Here is a 17,504-nt window from a genome sequence, read left to right as displayed (position 1 = left end):
ATTGGGATTTTCGACCACTCAACTCTGCTCACATACTCTGCTCATGTAGCGATATCGCAGAGGATTTGCATAAAGTTCCGCTTTCCCCAACTTTAGTCCCGCCCTGTTCAGCTCCCTCGCAAATGCTCGCATCTCTCAACGGTCCCCCATCCACTCTTCTCTCTCTTTTCATTGAAAGAATTGCTTCAGATGTTTCTCTGCGCTGCTGTTTACTATAGTGCAATTTGACTTTTTACAACACCTGGATATTTATTTTAAGTATCAGCTTACCAAATATTATGTTATAGCAATCTATCAGTTGAAGAGACAGTCGATGACGTTGCACGCAACCATTGCTTGATGCATGCAAAGTCTGAGCAGGGGAACACAACCAAAAAGAGCTGTGGGTCAGTGAGATTCTGTTTATTTTGTAATGACAGTAAACAATATTCCATTCTCATGCTGTGTTCATAACATATTTGTCCGTATTATCAGGCAGGTGTGGTATTTAGCTATAAGCATTATCACCTGACGTAGTCCACCTGGTGCAGCATAGTGGCTATAACTAAATAGACTGAGGGTTGCCCATCTGACATTATTACATTGGGCTAATCATTAGCTAGATCACAAACTCTAAAGTCTAAACACCAGGCTATCTTGTTGCTAGTTACAGCAACATATAGCTTAATAAAATGGGTCCGGAGAGGATGGCTGCCGTTTCATGGGCTCTTAACCAACCGTGCTATTGTTTTAGTTTTTTCGCATTCTTTGTAACTTATTTTGTACATAATGTTGCTGCTACCGTCTCTTATGTCCGGAAAGAGCCTCTGGACATCAGAACAGCGATGACTCACCTTGAACTGGATGAAGAATTTCTCTTTAATGAGTCGGGCGAGAGGGATTTACTCCAGACACCCGAACAGGCCCTCATTCCCGTCATTCGCAGGAGAAAAAGACGGAAGAGGTATCACGGAAAGAGTTTGGGGTGCCTTGTGAGGATCCGCCGAAGAGTGGCTAATCTGCCTTTGCCATCCATACTACTGGCCAACGTACAATCGCTGGATAATAAATTGGACGAACTAAAAGCACTTATATCCTACTAACGAGACATTAAAAACTGTAATATCTTATGTTTCACCGAGTTGTGGCTGAACAACGACATGAATAACATACAGCTGGTGGATTATACACTGTATCGGCAGGATAGAACAGCAGCCTCTGGTAAGACAAAGGGTGGCGGTCTATGTATATTTGTAAACAACAGTTGGTGCACGATATCTAAGGAAGTCTCGAGGTTTTGCTCGCCTGAGGTAGAGTATGTCATGATATGCTGTAGACCACACTATCTACCGAGAGAGTTTTCACCTATATTTTTCGTAGCTGTCTACATCCCACCACAGACCGATGCTGGCACTAAGACTGCACTCAATGAGCTGTATACTGCCAAAGGCAAACAGGAAAACGCTCATCCAGAGGCGGTGATCCTAGTGGCCGGGGACTTTAATGCAGGGAAACTTAAATCCGGTTTACCTAATTTCTATCAGCATGTTAAATGTGCAACCAGGGGGAAAATAACTCTAAACCACATTTACTCCACACACAGAGACGCGTACAAAGCTCTCTCTCGCCCTCCATTTGGAAAATCTGACCATAATTCTATCCTAGTGATTCCTGCTTACAATCAATATTAAAGCAAGAAGGAACAGTGACTCGGTCAATAAAAAGTGGTCAGATGAAGCAGATGCTAAGCTACAGGACTGTTTTGCTAGCACAGACTAGAATATGTTCTGGGATTCTTCCGATGGCATTGAGGAATACACCACATCAGTTGCTGGCTTCATCAATAAGTGCATTGACGACGTTGTCCCCACAGGGTGTACATACCCCAACCAGAAGACATGGATTACAGGCAACATCCTCACTGAGCTAAAGGGTAGAGCTACCGCTTTCAAGGAGTGGGACTCTAACCCGGAAGCTTATAAGAAATCCCGCTATGCCCTCCGACGAAACATCAAACAGGAAAAGCATCAATACAGGACTAAGATCGAATCGTACTACACCGGCTCCGACGCTCGTCGGATGTGGCAGGGCTTGCAAACCATTACAGATTACAAAGGGAAGCACAGCCGAGAGCAGCCCAGTGACACGAGCCTACCGGATGAGCTAAATTACTTCTATTCTCGCTTCGAGGCAAGTAACACTAAAACATGCATGAGAGCACCAGCTGATCCCAAAGGACTGTGTGATCACACTCTACGCAGCCAATGTGAGTAAGACTTTTAAACAGGTCAACATTCCCAAGCCCCAGGGCCAGACGGATTACCAGAATGTGTGCTCCGAGCATGCACTGACCAACTGGCAAGTGTCTTCAGTGACATTTTCAATCTCTCCCTGTCTGAGTCTGTAATACCAACATGTTTCAAGCAGACCAACATAGTCCCTGTGCCCAAGAAAACTAAGGTAACCTGCCTCAATGACTACCGACCTGTAGCACTCACGTCTGTAGCCATGACGTGCTTTGAAAGGCTGGCCATGGCTCACATCTAAGCCGTTATCCCAGAAACCCTAGTCAATTTGCATACCGCACCAACAGATCCACAGATGATGCAATCTCTATTGCACTCCACACTGCCCTTTCACACCTGGACAAAAGGAACACCCATGTGAGAATGCTATTCATTGATTACAGCTCAGCGTTCAACACCATAGTGCCCTCAAAGCTCAACACTAAGCTAAGGACCGTGGAACTTAACACCTCCCTCAGCAACTGGATCTTGGACTTCCTGACGGGCCGCCCCCCAGGTGGTAAGGGTAGGTAACAACACATCCGCCATGCTGATCCTCAACACAGGGGCCCCTCAGGGGTACGTGCTCATTCCCCTCCAGTACTCCCTGTTCACTCATGACTGCACGGCCAGGCACGACTCCAACACCATCATTAAGTTTGCCGATGACAGTGGTAGGCCTGATCACCAACAACGACAAGACAGCATATAGGGAGGAGGTCAGAGACCTGGCTGTGTTGTACCAGGACAACAACCTATCCCTCAATGTGATCAAGACTGAGGAGATGATTGTGGACTACAGGAAAAGGAGGTGTCACGTTCCTGACCTGTTTTGTATGTTTTTATTGGTCAGGGCGTGAGTTTTGGGTGGACAGTCTATGTTTTCTATGTCTATGTTGAAGTGTTTTGTGTCAGCACTTATGTTTGATAGCTTCACGGTCGTCTGTTTTGTTTTTTCCTTCTTTAAATAAAAAGAAGATGTACTTTCCACGCGCTGCGCCTTGGTCCTCTCTCAGTCCCGTTGACGATCGTGACAGAATTCCCCACCAATATGGGATCAAGCAGCGTGAAAAGCGGCAACAGGAGCAGCGCAAGGAGGCATGGAAATGGGAGCGTAATCTGGACTACACTACGTGGGAGGAGATCGACAGGTGGGCGATCGACCCAGGGCGAGTGCCGGAGCCAGCCTGGGATTCTCTGGCGCAGTGCGAGGAGGGATACCGGCGAATGGAGGCAGCACGACGACGCGGTAGGAAGCCTGTGAGTCAGCCCAAAAACAATCTTGGGGGGGGGGCTTAGAGGTAGTGGGCCGAGGGAAGGTAGGAGACCTGCGCCCACTTCCCAGGCTAACCGTGGAGAGCGGGAGTACAGGCGAACACCGTGTTACGCAGTAGAGCGCACGGTGTCTCCTGTACGTGTTCATAGCCCGGTGCGGGTTATTCTACCTCCCCGCACTGGTAGGGCTGGATTGGGCATTGAGCCAGGTGTCATGAAGCCGGCTCAACGCGTCTAGTCTCCAGTGCGTCTCCTCGGGCCGGCATACATGGCACCAGCCTTACGCATGGTGTCCCCGGTTCGCCTACATAGTCCGGTGCGGGTTATTCCACCTCCCCGCACTGGTCGGGCGACGGGGAGCATTCAACCAGGTAAGGTTGGGCAGGCTCGGTGCTCAAGGGAACCAGTACGCCTGTACGGTCCGGTATTTCCGGCGCCACCTCCCCGCCCCAGTCCAGTTCCACCAGTGCCTACACCACGCACCAGGCTTCCAGTGTGTCTCCAGAGCTCCTCCTCCACGCACTCGTCCTATGGTGCGTGTCTCCAGCCCGGTACCACCAATTCCGGCACCACGCACCAAGCCTCCTGTGCGTCTCCAGAGTCCTGTGCATCCTGTTGCTGCTCCCCGCATTAGCCCTGAGATGCGTGTCCCCAGCCCGGTACCACCAGTTCCGGCACCACGCACTAGGCCTAATGTGCGTCCCCAGGGTCCAGTATGCCCTGTTCCTTCTCCCCGCACTAGCCTGAAGGTGCGTGTCCTTAGCCCGGTGCCTCCAGTTCCGGCACCACGCACCAGGCCTACAGTGCGCCTATTCCGGCCAGAGCCATCCGTCTCCCCAGCGCCATCTGAGCCATCCGTCTCCCCAGCGCCATCTGAGCCATCCGTCTCCCCAGCGCCATCTGAGCCATCCGTCTCCCCAGCGCCATCTGAGCCATCCGTCTGCCCAGTGCCGTCTGAGCCATCCGTCTGTCCCGAGCCATTAGAGCCGCCCGTCTGTCCCGAGCCGTCAGAGCCGTTAGTCAGTCAGGAGCCGCTAGAGCCATTCGTCAGTCAGGATCTGCCAGAGCCGCCAACCAGACAGGATCTGCCAGAGCCGCCAACCAGACAGGATCTGCCAGAGCAGCCGTCCAGCCAGGACCAGCCAGAGCCGTCCAGCCAGGACCAGCCAGAGCCGTCCAGCCAGGACCTGCCAGAGCCGTCCAGCCAGGACCTGCCAGAGTCCCTCAGCCAGGACCTGCCAGAGTCCCTCAGCCAGGACCTGCCAGAGTCCCTCAGCCAGGACCTGCCAGAGTCCCTCAGCCAGGACCTGCCAGAGTCCCTCAGCCAGGACCTGCCAGAGTCCCTCAGCCCGGAGCTGCCGTCCCTCAGCCCGGAGCTGTTGCCCCTTATCCCGGTGCTGCCCCTTATCCCGATGCTGCTCCTTCATTTAGGTGGGTTTAGTTGGAGGGTGGTCATTGGGAGGGGGATACGGAAGCGGGGAGTGACTATGGTGGGGTGGGGACCTCGCCCTGAGCCTGAGCCACCACCGTGGTCAGATGCCCACCCAGACCCTCCCCTAGACTTTGTGCTGGTGCGCCCGGAGTTCGCACCTTAAGGGGGGGGGTTATGTCACGTTCCTGACCTGTTTTGTATGTGTTTATTGGTCAGGGCGTGAGCTTTGGGTGGGCAGTCTATGTTTTCTATGTCTATGTTGAAGTGTTTTGTGTCAGCACTTATGTTTGATAGCTTCACGGTCGTCTGTTTTGTTTTTTCCTTCTTTAAAGAAAAAGAAGATGTACTTTCCACGCGCTGCGCCTTGGTCCTCTCTCAGTCCCGTTGACGATCGTGACAGGAGGTCCGAGCACGCCCCCATTCTCATCGACGGGGCTGTCGTGGATCAGGTTGAGAGCTTCAAGTTCCTTGGTGTCCACATCACCAACAAACTAACATGGTCCAAGCACACCAAGACAGTTGTGAAGAGGGCACGACAAAACCTATTCCCCCTCAGGAGGCTCAAAAGATTTGTCATGTGTCCTCAGATCTTCAAAAGGTTCTACAGTTGCATTCTGATGGGTTGCATCACTGCCTGGTATGGCAACTGCTCTGCCTCTGACCGCAAGGCACCACAGAGGGTGGTGCGTACGGCCCAGTACATCACTGGGGCCAAGCTTCCTGCCATCCAGGACCTCTTTACCAGGCGGTGTCAGAGTAAGACCCTAAAAATTGTCAAAGACTCCAGCCACCCTAGTCATAGACTGTTCTCTCTGCTACTGCACGTCAAGCGGTACCGGAGTGCCAAGTCTAGGTCCAAGAGGCTTCTTAACAGCTTCTACCCCCAAGCCATAAGACTCCTGAACATCTAATCAAATGGCTACCCAGACTACTTGCCCCCGCCCCCCCACCCCTCTTTTACGCTGCTGCTACTCTCTGTTATTATCTATGCACAAGTCACTTTAAAAACTCTACCCACATGTATATACTACCTCAATTACCTCAACTAACCGGTGCCCCCGCACATTGACTCTGTACCGTTACCCCCGGTATATAGCCTCGCTATTGTTATTTTACAGCTGCTCTTTAATTATTTGTTACTTCTATTTTTATGTATTATCTCTTTAAACTGCATTGTTGGTTAAGGGCTTGTAAGTAAGCATTTCACTGTAAGGTCTACACCTTTTGTATTCAGAGCATATGTGTAACGGCAGCCTTCCCTCTCTTCACGAGAAGAGAGAGTGTAACAGGGATCGGACCAACACGCAGCGTAGCCAGTGCTCAACATGTTTAATTAAACGATAAACAGTGAACACTTACAAATACAAAATAACAAAATGTGGCTAACCGATACAGCCCTATCTGGTGCAGAGAAAACACAAAGACAGGAAACAACCACCCACAAACCCCAACACAAAACAAGCCACCTATATATGATTCTCAATCAGAGACAACACAAAACATCTGCCTCTGATTGAGAACCATATTAGGCCAAACATAGAAACAGACAAACTAGACACACAACATAGAATGCCCACCCAGCTCACGTCCGGACCAACACTAAAACAAGCAAAACACACAAGAACTATGGTCAGAACATGACAATATGACAAATAAAATTTGATTTGAATATCTTGCATTTCCCCCAAAAAATGTTTCACTGGCAAACCAAGGATCATGTACTGTGAATATTATTATATTTAACCTTTATTTAACTAGGCAAGTCATATAATGTAGGCCTACCTGTTACACCTGACCCTTTTTACATTTAGCCCTGGTCTTCCCAATGCGTTCAACGCCATTGGCTCTCCCTGACACGCATAAACCATGCTGCTGCTAAAAACACTGGTTCAAAAATGTTGCATTTCACTAATTCCTAAGGTTTGACAAATAGGCTGAGTGTAACCTAGTAATAGTATAAAGCTAAGTGATCCTCCTCTTTTAACAATGGCCATAAAAACTACTTTCAAAGGTATGTTTTCCTGCAACTGCAATAACAATTTTGGAGTCTACTGACTGGGCATGCATATTTCTCTCCCTTTGCGGCACGAGCAATTTGAATGCTCCTCCAGAGGAACATTATTTTCTTGCATAGAATACGACAGGCTGAACAATTGAACAGGTAAACTATTCTACTATGGGGTTGTCTGATGTAGCTGTTGCTTACTCGTGTTGTTGGCTGTGGAAAATTACATGTGGACAACATTTTTCATTAGATAATTCGAATAGGCTCACGAAAGGGACCAGGTCTCAGCTCGGCCTGGCTCTCATTTGGATCATAGGTGCCAGGTCACGGACCCGGCGGGACCCGGACCAATTTAACCCACTAGTAATTACCAGTTGGAGGGGCGTTTAAGTGTTTTTTCCCAGTCGTATGCGGTAAATATCAGCTTCCCACTAGGTTATGAATGCAGCATCATTCAATACAGTTTGCTTTGTAAATAAAACATTTTTGGGTGAGGATTGCTGATTCTACTGTTGCTGCCTGATACAGTTATTTCCAATCAAGTTGTTACACACATGGTTAGATACATTATTATATATATTTTTTTTAAATGTTCAAGATTTAACTTTTGTAGTCAGCTATATCATTAACATGTAAACTAAATTGTTTATATTACATAGCATGCCTACAGAAATGACCAGGTAGCTTACTAAAACATTACATTGTATAATTCAGCAGTAACAACATATGAATTGTTTGTTTGCTTTGCATTTGGGTAACTGAAACAAGGAGCACCACCAGGCATAGGCAGTGGCGATTTTAGTATGTAAAACTTGGTGGGTCAAAATTACCATCGCTACACCTGGCTATCAGCGGAGCCTTGTCTGGCAGCGAAACAGTTCATTCAGCCTTATTTACTGCCTTTTTAAAAACATAGCTGACACGGCTGACTTGCTTAAAAATCAAATTCTTTGCAATTTTCGCCTAAAATGACATACCCAAATCTAACTGCCTGTAGCTCAGGACCTGAAGCAAGGGTATGCATATTCTTGATACCATTTGAAAGGAAACACTTTGAAGGTTGTGGAAATATGAAATAAATGTAGGAAAATATTACACATTAGATCTGGTAAAAGAGAATACACACCAAAAAACATGCGTTTGTTTTATTTATTTTGTTCCATCATCTTTTAAATGCAAGAGAAAGGCCATAATGTAATATTGCAGATTAGGCGCAATTTAGATTTTGGCCACTAGATGGCAGCAGTGTATGTGCAAAGTTTCAGATTGATCCACTGAAGCGTTGCAATACTAGACAATATTTTGTATCAAGTCTGCCCAAATGGGCCGAATTGGTCAATTGATACATTTTCAAGTACATAACTATAGAGAACATACAAAAATGATATGGTATTACACATTTTTAGATTACACACTCCCAGGAATGTCATACATGATGCATCATTATCTTATACACTAACTTTCACACATCTAGATGGCCGGGCGGGGTGGGTGTGGAGCCAGAGACAGCAGGGGTTCGAACTGTAGAACCCAGTTCCTACATTTGAATAGGGTTGCACAATTTGGGGAATATTCAGAGATGGAAACTTTCCGTGGGAATTAACGGGAATTAACGGAAATATATGCAAATTAATATTAATACCATTTAAATGTAGATGTTTTTTTGCATTGGATATATTTACAATATCATATGGAGACAGAAACATAAAACCTTTTACCTTATCATAAGTAGACAATTGCAAATGATTAAATCGTTCCAATAGAAATAAAAAAAACAATTTAGTTACAAATTTAACTTGAATTAAATCAGTTGACTCTTCACATGGGATGATTTCACTGAACAACAAAAGAAAGGGAATATTGAATGATCCCCAATGATCCATTGCATCTCCCAAAAACGTTTTCAACATACATCTGTAAAATGATAGTCTAGAAACTAAAGCTTTGGTTGTCTTCCTCTCAGGCTTCCATGTCTTCTCCCTGGACCTCCTCAATGTCCACCTGTTGATCATCAGACTCTGAGGCCTCATCTTTACTGTCACTTTCCAACCTTGTTGAGGATGGCTCGTTGTCAGGCTCAAAGAGCCTCAACTTTGCCCAGATGGCCACAAATTTGTCAACCCTTGTATTGGTCAGCCTGTTGCGTGCTTTGGTGTGTGTGTTCCCAAACAAGGACCAGTTGTGCTCTGAGGCAGCTGATATTGGTGGGATTTGGAGGATGATGGAGGCAACTGGGGAAAGAGCCTCAGAACCACAAAGTCCCTTCCACCAGGTGGCTGAGGAGATGTGTTGGCACGGCTGCCATATTGCATCTCCATCCCAAAGGCCTTGCTTGGAAGTCTACTTCGCAAGACTGCCAAGAACATTGCCCTCATCCAGGCCAAGGTGGCGAGACACGGTAGTGATGACACCATAGGCCTTGTTGATCTCTGCACTAGACAGGATGCTCTTTCTAGCAGACTTGGGGTCCAACATGTACGCTGTGGCGTGTATGGGCTTCAGGCAGAAGTCTTCACGCTTTTTGATGTATTTTAGAATTGCAGTTTCCTCTGCTTGGAGCAGTGAAGTGGGCAGGGCAGTATGGATTTATTCTCTTACATCTGCAAGCAGAGTCTGAACATCAGACAGGATGGCATTGTCTCCCTCAATCTGTGAAATGGCTACTGCTCCATGTTTCAGGAGTTCCCGGCTGATTACCACTCTCTCCCAAAGTTAAGCAGTTAGATTAAACAACTTTTTGGTAAGATACCTGTTTTAAAATGAAACATGTATGGAAACAGGTGAATTAACACTCCTCAGTTAGCATGCTCAAGCAAGCTAAAACCCACATGGTAGCAAAAACTAACAAGCAGAAATTGTTAAGGAGTTAGAAATGATTTAATGAAATTTCAATGAAACATGGTGAAGCCACAAAATTGCCCTCGCTAGAAGCCTGTGTTTCAGACATAAGGAAGTGGATGGCTGAAAACGTTCTACTTTTAAAGTCGGACAAAACAGAGATGCTTGTTCTAGGTCCCAAAAAAAGAGATCTTCTGTTGAATCTGACAATTAATCTTGATGGTTGTAAAGTCGTCTCAAATAAAACTGTGAAGGACCTCAGCGTTACTTTGGACCCTGATCTCTCTTTTGACGAACATATCAAGACTGTTTCAAGGACAGCTTTTTTCCATCTACGTAACATTGCAAAAATCTGAAATTTTCTGTCCAAAAATGATGCAGAAAAATGTATCCATGCTTTTGTTACTTCTAGGTTAGACTACTGCAATGCTCTACTTTCCGGCTACCCGGATAAAGCACTAAATAATCGTCAGTTAGTGCTAAATACGGCTGCTAGAATCCTGACTAGAACCCAACATATTTATCATATTACTCCAGTGCTAGCCTCCCTACACTGGCTTCCTGTTTTAGGCAAGGGCTGATTTCAAGGTTTTACTGTTAACCTACAAAGCGTTACATGGGCTTGCTCCTACCTATCTTTCCGAGTTGGTCTTGCCGTACATACCTACACGTACGCTACGGTCACAAGATGCAGGCCTCCTAATTGTCCCTAGAATTTATAAGCAAACAGCTGGAGGCAGGGCTTTCTCCTATAGATCTCCATTTTTATGGAATGGTCTGCCTACCCATGTGAGAGACGCAGACTCGGTCTCAACCTTTAAGTCTTTACTGAAGACTTATCTCTTCAGTAGGTCATATGAGTGTAGTCTGGCCCAGGAGTGTGAAGGTGAATGGAAAGGCTCTGGAGCAACGAACCGCCCTTGCTGTCTCTGCCTGGCCGGTTCCCCTCTCTCCACTGGGATTCTCTGCCTCTAACCCTATTACAGGGGCTGAGTCACTGGCTTACTGGTGCTCTTTCATGCCGTCCCTAGGAGGGATGCGTCACTTGAGTGGGTTGAGTCACTGACGTGATCTTCCTGTCTGGGTTGGCGCGTGGCGGAGATCTTTGTGGGCTATACTCGGCCTTGTCTCAGGATGGTAAGTTGGTGTTTGAAGATATCCCTCTAGTGGTGTGGGGGCTGTCCTTTGGCAAAGTGGGTGGGGTTATATCCTTCCTGTTTGGCCCTGTCCGGGGGTATCATCGGATGGGGCCACAGTGTCTCCTGACCCCTCCTGTCTCAGCCTCCAGTATTTATGCTGGAGGCCGAGTATAGCCCACAAAGATCTCCGCCACGACACAAACCAGGGGGGGGCGCCAACCCAGACAGGAAGATCACGTCAGTGACTCAACCCACTCAAGTGACGCATCCCTCCTAGGGACGGCATGAAAGAGCACCAGTAAGCCAGTGACTCAGCCCCTGTACCCTACAGTACTCATCTCATAGGTATATACCGTACTCTATACCATGTACTGCATCTTGCCTATGCCGTTCTGTACCATCACTCATTCATATATCTTTATGTACATATTCTTTATCCCTTTACACTTGCGTGTATAAGGTAGTAGTTGTGGAATTGTTAGGTTAGATTACTTGTTGTTATTACTGCATTGTCGGAACTAGAAGCACAAGCATTTCGCTACACTCGCATTAACATCTGCTAACCATGTGTATGTGACTAATAAAATTTGATTTGATTTGATTTGATTTGATTACGCTGCAGTAGTTTATGTGTCGAGGGGCTAGGGTCAGTTTGTTATATCTGGAGTACTTCTCCTGTCTTATCCAGTGTCCTGTGTGAATTTAAGTATGCTCTCTCTAATTCTCTCCTTCTCTCTTTCTTTCTCTCTCTCGGAGGACCTGAGCCCTAGGACCATGCGTCAGGACTACCTGGCATGATGACTCCTTGCTGTCCCCAGTCCACCTGGCCTTGCTGCTGCTCCAGTTTCAACTGTTCTGCCTGCGGCTATGGAACCCTGACCTGTTCACCGGACGTGCTACCTGTCCCAGACCTGCTGTTTTCAACTCTCTAGAGACCGCAGGAGCGGTAGAGATACTCTTAATGATCGGCTATGAAAAGCCAACTGACATTTACTCCTGAGGTGCTGACTTGCTGCACCCTCGATAACTACTGTGATTATTATTATTTGACCATGCATTTATGACCTAGAAATACCAATTTGGAGCTTTTCTCAAACCACCACCCAGCTACTTTTAACCATCTATATAACACGTCCAGTCACAGTCACAGCTCAGAGGCGTGGCAATGGGATGAATTCACACACCTCAACCTCGCTTTAGACTGAACATTCTGTTTCTACAGGATCTCTGACCAGACCTGTGGTTGCTAACTACAGTAAGGTTTCAAAAACGTTGGGTTTTGTCATCCTTTTGTGTTTAATCACATTTATGAACATTTGAACATCTTGGCCATGTTCTGTTAAAATCTCCACCCGGCACAGCCAGAAGAGGACTGGCCACCCCTCATAGAATGGTTTCTTCCTAGGTTTTGGCCTTTCTATGGAGTTTTTCCTAGTCACCGTGCTTCTACACCTGCATTGCTTGCTGTTTGGGGTTTTAGGCTGGGTTTCTGTACAGCACTTTGAGATATCAGCTGATGTACGAAGGGCTATATAAATACATTTGATTTGATTTGATTTGGTGTCCTGTGTGAATTTAAGTATGCTCCCTCTAATTCTCTCTCTCTCTCCCTCTCCTCCAGGAGAACCTGAGCCCTGGGACCTTGCCTCAGGTCTACCTGGCCTGATGACTCCTTGCTGTCCCCAGTCCACCTGGTCGTGCTGCTGCTCCAGTTTCGTCTGTTCTGCCTGCGGCAATGGAACCCTGACCTGTTCACCAGACGTGCTATCTTGCTGTTTTCGACCTGCTGTTTTCGACTCTCTCTCTCTACCACACCTGCTGTTTCTAACTCTGAATGCTTGGCTATGAAAAGCCAACTGACATTTACTCCTGAGGTGCTGACCTGTTGCACCCTCCACAACCACTGTGATTATTATTATTATTTGACCCTGCAGGTCATCTATGAACGTTTGAACATCTTGGCCATGTACTGTTATAGTCTCAACCTGGCACAGCCAGAAGAGGACTGGCCACCCCTCGGAGCCTGGTTCCTCTCTAGGTTTCTTCCTAGGTTCCTGCCTTTCTTGGGAGTTGTTCCTAGCCACCGTGCTTCTACATCTGCATTGCTTGCTGTTTGGGGTTTTAGGCTGAGTTTCACTTTGTGACATCGGCTGATGTTAAAAGGGCTTTATAAATACATTTGAATGATTGATTGATTGATTGAACCCTTTATGAGTGACAGCACACTAAACCAATCACAGCGCAACTAGAGAAGATTACCAACCCCTACGCTCTGTATTTTCCACTGGCTGCCTCTCCACCACAGAAAGGACTGAGCTAGGCTGAAACCCCTGCATTTTAGAGCTGCCTTACTCAGTATGCAAACTGATATATGACACGTATTAATGTCAAAATAACATGCAAAACTGGCAATCAAAATGACTGGTCTGAATGACGGGTCACCACTGGGCATAGGCTATTGTGAACTATTCCATAAGTTTAAGATCAATGTAATAACCCACAGCACCACAACAATAGGCAGTAAGAAAGAGGGGGGAGAGAGGGGGGGAGGGAGAAAGAATATAGAGAGACAGAGAGAAAGATGGAGAGAGGTGGTAGAGGTAGAGATGATTTTTGACTTTGTCCCTGAAACCCAGGTTAAAATACAGAGCAACAAGACACAAATGTAATGTTTGCTGAGATAATGCTTTTTAATTATTTGCTCATAGCCTGACAGAGGCTGGTAGTATTCAGAAATACACAGTACAATTTAGGGCCAGCTATAGTAGATTTCACCACCATTCTTTATCTTATCATCAGACTCTTGTGAAATGCCTATATGATTGCCACAGAGTGACATACGGAAACGGGCTTCCGTAAACTTTGTATATCTATGGTCAACAGTCGACATTGTCCAACTCTCCTATCACCTCCATGATCTGTAACCATTGTAATGGTTCTTAAAGCGATAACTCAAAGTTTGATTGAGGCTTGCCGATTTCTCACACAGATAGGCTTACCGCAGCAGTAGTGTTGGTGAGATCATGTTGCGGATCTACACATCAAACATGTCTGTCTACTCTGGGTTTTGACTGTGCATTGGTGTATTCATGCACACAATGGAGCTATCAATAGCGCTAACAGACGTCTTCAGGACAGGGCAGGTCGATACAGTGCTATTCTAGTCCCAGCTCGGGATCTTTTCGTAGAAACAAAGGCCTGATAATAGTATGGATTTTTCTCTGTGGTTCATATATGAGGGAATGATGGAAGAAATTATTGATGCTCAGTAGTAATACTGATACCTTTTTAGATAACTTTATCTCAGTAGTCCTCATTTACCTCCCTTCATCTGATTCTGCACTGATGTAAGAGAGCTGGAAAGGTGACCCTATTGCTTTCACATCTACTGGGATTTCAAATCAGTGAAGACAAAAGGAAAGGTGACGGAAGAGGAGGTTACTGTAGAGAATCCCCAGGAGTATTGGGAGGTTTGTGAGTTGGTAGACTTAATATCTAGGAGGTGGCAGTATTGAGTAATATCCTTCCTCCCCTGTCTCCTCTTCGCAATAGCGATCCATATTGGCAAGAGAAGGAATGGCAGGCCATGGGGATGTTTTACTTCTCTTTAATGAGAAAGGAAAGGTGATAGATCTATACGAGGCTAAAGTTCTCAGGTAGGAATAAAGTTCAGAACTATGACCAATTTCTTCTTTCTACACTACATGACCAAAAGTATGTGGACACCTGCTTGTCGAACATCTCATTCCAAAATCATGGGCATTAATATGGAGTTGGTCCCCCCTTTGCTGCTATAACAACCTCTACTCTTCTGGGAAGGCTTTCCACTAGATGTTGGAACAATGCTACAGGGACTTGTTTCCATTCAGCCATAAGAACATTAGTGAGGTCGGGCACTGACGTTGGACAATTATGTCTGGCTTCCAATTCATCCCAAAGGTGTTCAATGGAGTTGAGCTCAGGGCTCTGTGCAGGGAGTCAAGTTCTTCCCCCTCGATATCAACAAACCATTTCTGTATGAACCTGGCTTTGTGCACAGGGCTATTGTCATGCTGAAACAGAAAAGGGCCTTCCCCAAACTGTTGCCACAAAGTTGCAATCATAGAATCGTCTAGAATGTACTTGTATGCTGTAGCGTTAAGATTTCCTTTCACTGGAACTAATGGGCCAAGCCCGAACCATGAAAAACAGCACCAGACCATTATTTCTCCTCCGCCAAACTTTACAGTTGGCACTATGCATTCAGGCAGGTAGCGTTGTCCTGGCATCCGCCAACCCAGATTCGTCCATCGGACTGCGAGATGGTGAAGCGCGATTCATCACTACAAAGAACGCATTTCCACTGCTCCAGAGTCCAATCTCGTCGAGCTTTACACCACTCCAGCCTACACTCGACATTGTGTATGGTTATCTTAGCCTTGCATGCAGCTGTTTGGCCATGGAAACCCATTTCATGAAGCTCCCGACTAACAGTTCTTGTGCTGATGTTGCTTCCAAAGGAAGTTTGTCACTGGTGAGGGTTGCAACCGAAGACAGCCTATTTTTACGCACTTCAGCACTCGGTGGTCCCATTCTGTGAGCTTGTGTGGCCTACAACTTTACGGCTGAGCCGTTGTTGCTCCTAGACTTTTCCACTTCACAATAATAGCACTTACAGTTGACCGGGGATGCTCTAGCAGGGCAGAAATTTGACGAACTGACTTGTTGGAAAGATGGCATTTTATGACGGTGCCATGTTGAAAGTCACTGAGCTCTTTAGTAAGGCCATTCTACTGCCAATGTTTGTCTATGGAGATTGCATGGCTGCATGCTCGATTTTATACACCTGTCAGCATGGGTGTGTCTGAAATAGCCAAATCCACTAATTTGAAGGGGTGTCCACATACTTCGGTATATATAGTGTTTATTTAGAAATGTTGAGGCTTTACAGATTCCACTCTAGAAATGTAAAGGTAATTTCCGATTGAACTGACATATGCAGCATTTACCATGAATGCAGTCTCCGCTAAAGCGGGAACATTGCCTTTAAATCGAAAATCATGCTGTAAATAAATGTATATGCTCCAGTGGTGGCACTTGAGAGAGACATTATCTTTTTAGAGACATTATCAAATACCACTGATAAATATAATGCTGAGGATTATTTATTTCTTGCTCAGGATTTTAACTTCTTATGGCTGCAAGGGGCAGTATTGAGTAGCCAGTTAAATCGTGCCCATTTTAAACGGCCTCGTACTCAATTCTTGCTCGTACAATATGCATATTATTATTACTATTGGATAGAAAACACTCTCTAGTTTCTAAAACCGTTTGAATTATTTCTCTGAGTGAAACAGAACTCCTTCTGCAGCACATTTCCTGACCAGGAAGTGGAATGTCAGAAATCGATGCTCTGTTCAACTTCATGCCTATACATGGGCAATGAACGTAAGAGTCTACGTACACTTCATACACCTTCCCCTGGTTGTCAAGAGGCGGTGAGAGAAGAAATTTCGTGTCTATCTTGGTCTGAGGTGGAATTAAAGCTCTTTGTATGACGTGACCGTCCATTTCCTGTTTCTGGAGCGCGCGAAAGAGGACATGGATTTGCCTTCTGTTTAGCTGTCGTTATGGACGACTAACATCTCTGGTTTAGATTTTATTTGATACATGTGACCATATCATCGTAAAGTATGTTTTTCAATATAGTTTAATCAGATTATTGAAATTTTTTCGGGAGTTTTGCCGTGTTCCGTTCTCTGACTTTGTTGACGTTGGAGAGATCCGTGCCACTTGACAAGTGCCCATGCTAAATCAAGAGGGAAATTTGCTGTTCCAGATCCAAACAACGACTGTTCTGGACAAAGGACACCTTGTCCAACATTCTGACGGAAGATCACCAAAAGTATGAAACATTTTATGATGCTATTTCTAATATCTGTCGTGCATGTGAACTGGTCGTCGGCGCCCAAGTGTTTCTGGCTATTGTGGCTACACTAATATAACGCTATATTGTGTTTTCGCTGTAAAACACTTGATAAATCATAAATATTGTCTGGAATCACAAGATGCCTGTCTTTCAATTGCTGTACACTATGTATTTTTCAGAAATGTTTTATGGTGAGTATTTAGTTATTTGGCGTTGGTGTCTGTAATTTTTCTGTCTGCTTTCGGTGCAATTTCTGACTGTAGCTGCAATGTAAACTATGATTTATACCTGAAATATGCACATTTTTCGAAAAAACATATGCTATACAATAAATATGTTATCAGACTGTCATCTGATGAGGTTGTTTCTTGGTTAGTGGCTATTTATATCTTTATTTGGCCGAATTTGTGATAGCTACTGATGGAGTCAAAAACTGATGGAGTAATAAAAGTGGAGTCTTTTGCTAACGTGGTTAGCTAATAGATTTACATATTTTGTCTTCCCTGTAAAACATTTTAAAAATAGGACATGTTGGCTGGATTCACGAGATGTGCACCTTTCATATGCTGTATTGGACTTGTTAATGTGTGAAAGTTAAATATAAAAAAAAAAAATCTTTTGAATTTCGCACCCTGCACTTGAA

At 45.5% G+C, this 17,504-nt stretch overlaps 1 long non-coding RNA gene across 1 annotated transcript; it reads left to right on the top strand.

The window, feature by feature from the left end:
* Nucleotides 1-11,243: 11,243 nt before the first annotated feature.
* Nucleotides 11,244-17,212, top strand: LOC129853688 (uncharacterized). Its single transcript, XR_008759164.1, has 2 exons — nucleotides 11,244-11,954; nucleotides 12,575-17,212. It is a non-coding gene; the product is annotated as an uncharacterized LOC129853688 (long non-coding RNA).
* The last annotated feature ends 292 nt before the right edge of the window (nucleotides 17,213-17,504 follow it).

The sequence above is a fragment of the Salvelinus fontinalis genome, chromosome 1, assembly GCF_029448725.1.
Source record: "Salvelinus fontinalis isolate EN_2023a chromosome 1, ASM2944872v1, whole genome shotgun sequence".
In the NCBI taxonomy this organism is placed as follows: Eukaryota; Metazoa; Chordata; class Actinopteri; order Salmoniformes; family Salmonidae; genus Salvelinus; species Salvelinus fontinalis.
The sequence above is the reverse complement of the archived record's forward strand: the minus strand, read 5'-3'. Positions and strand labels throughout refer to the sequence as shown.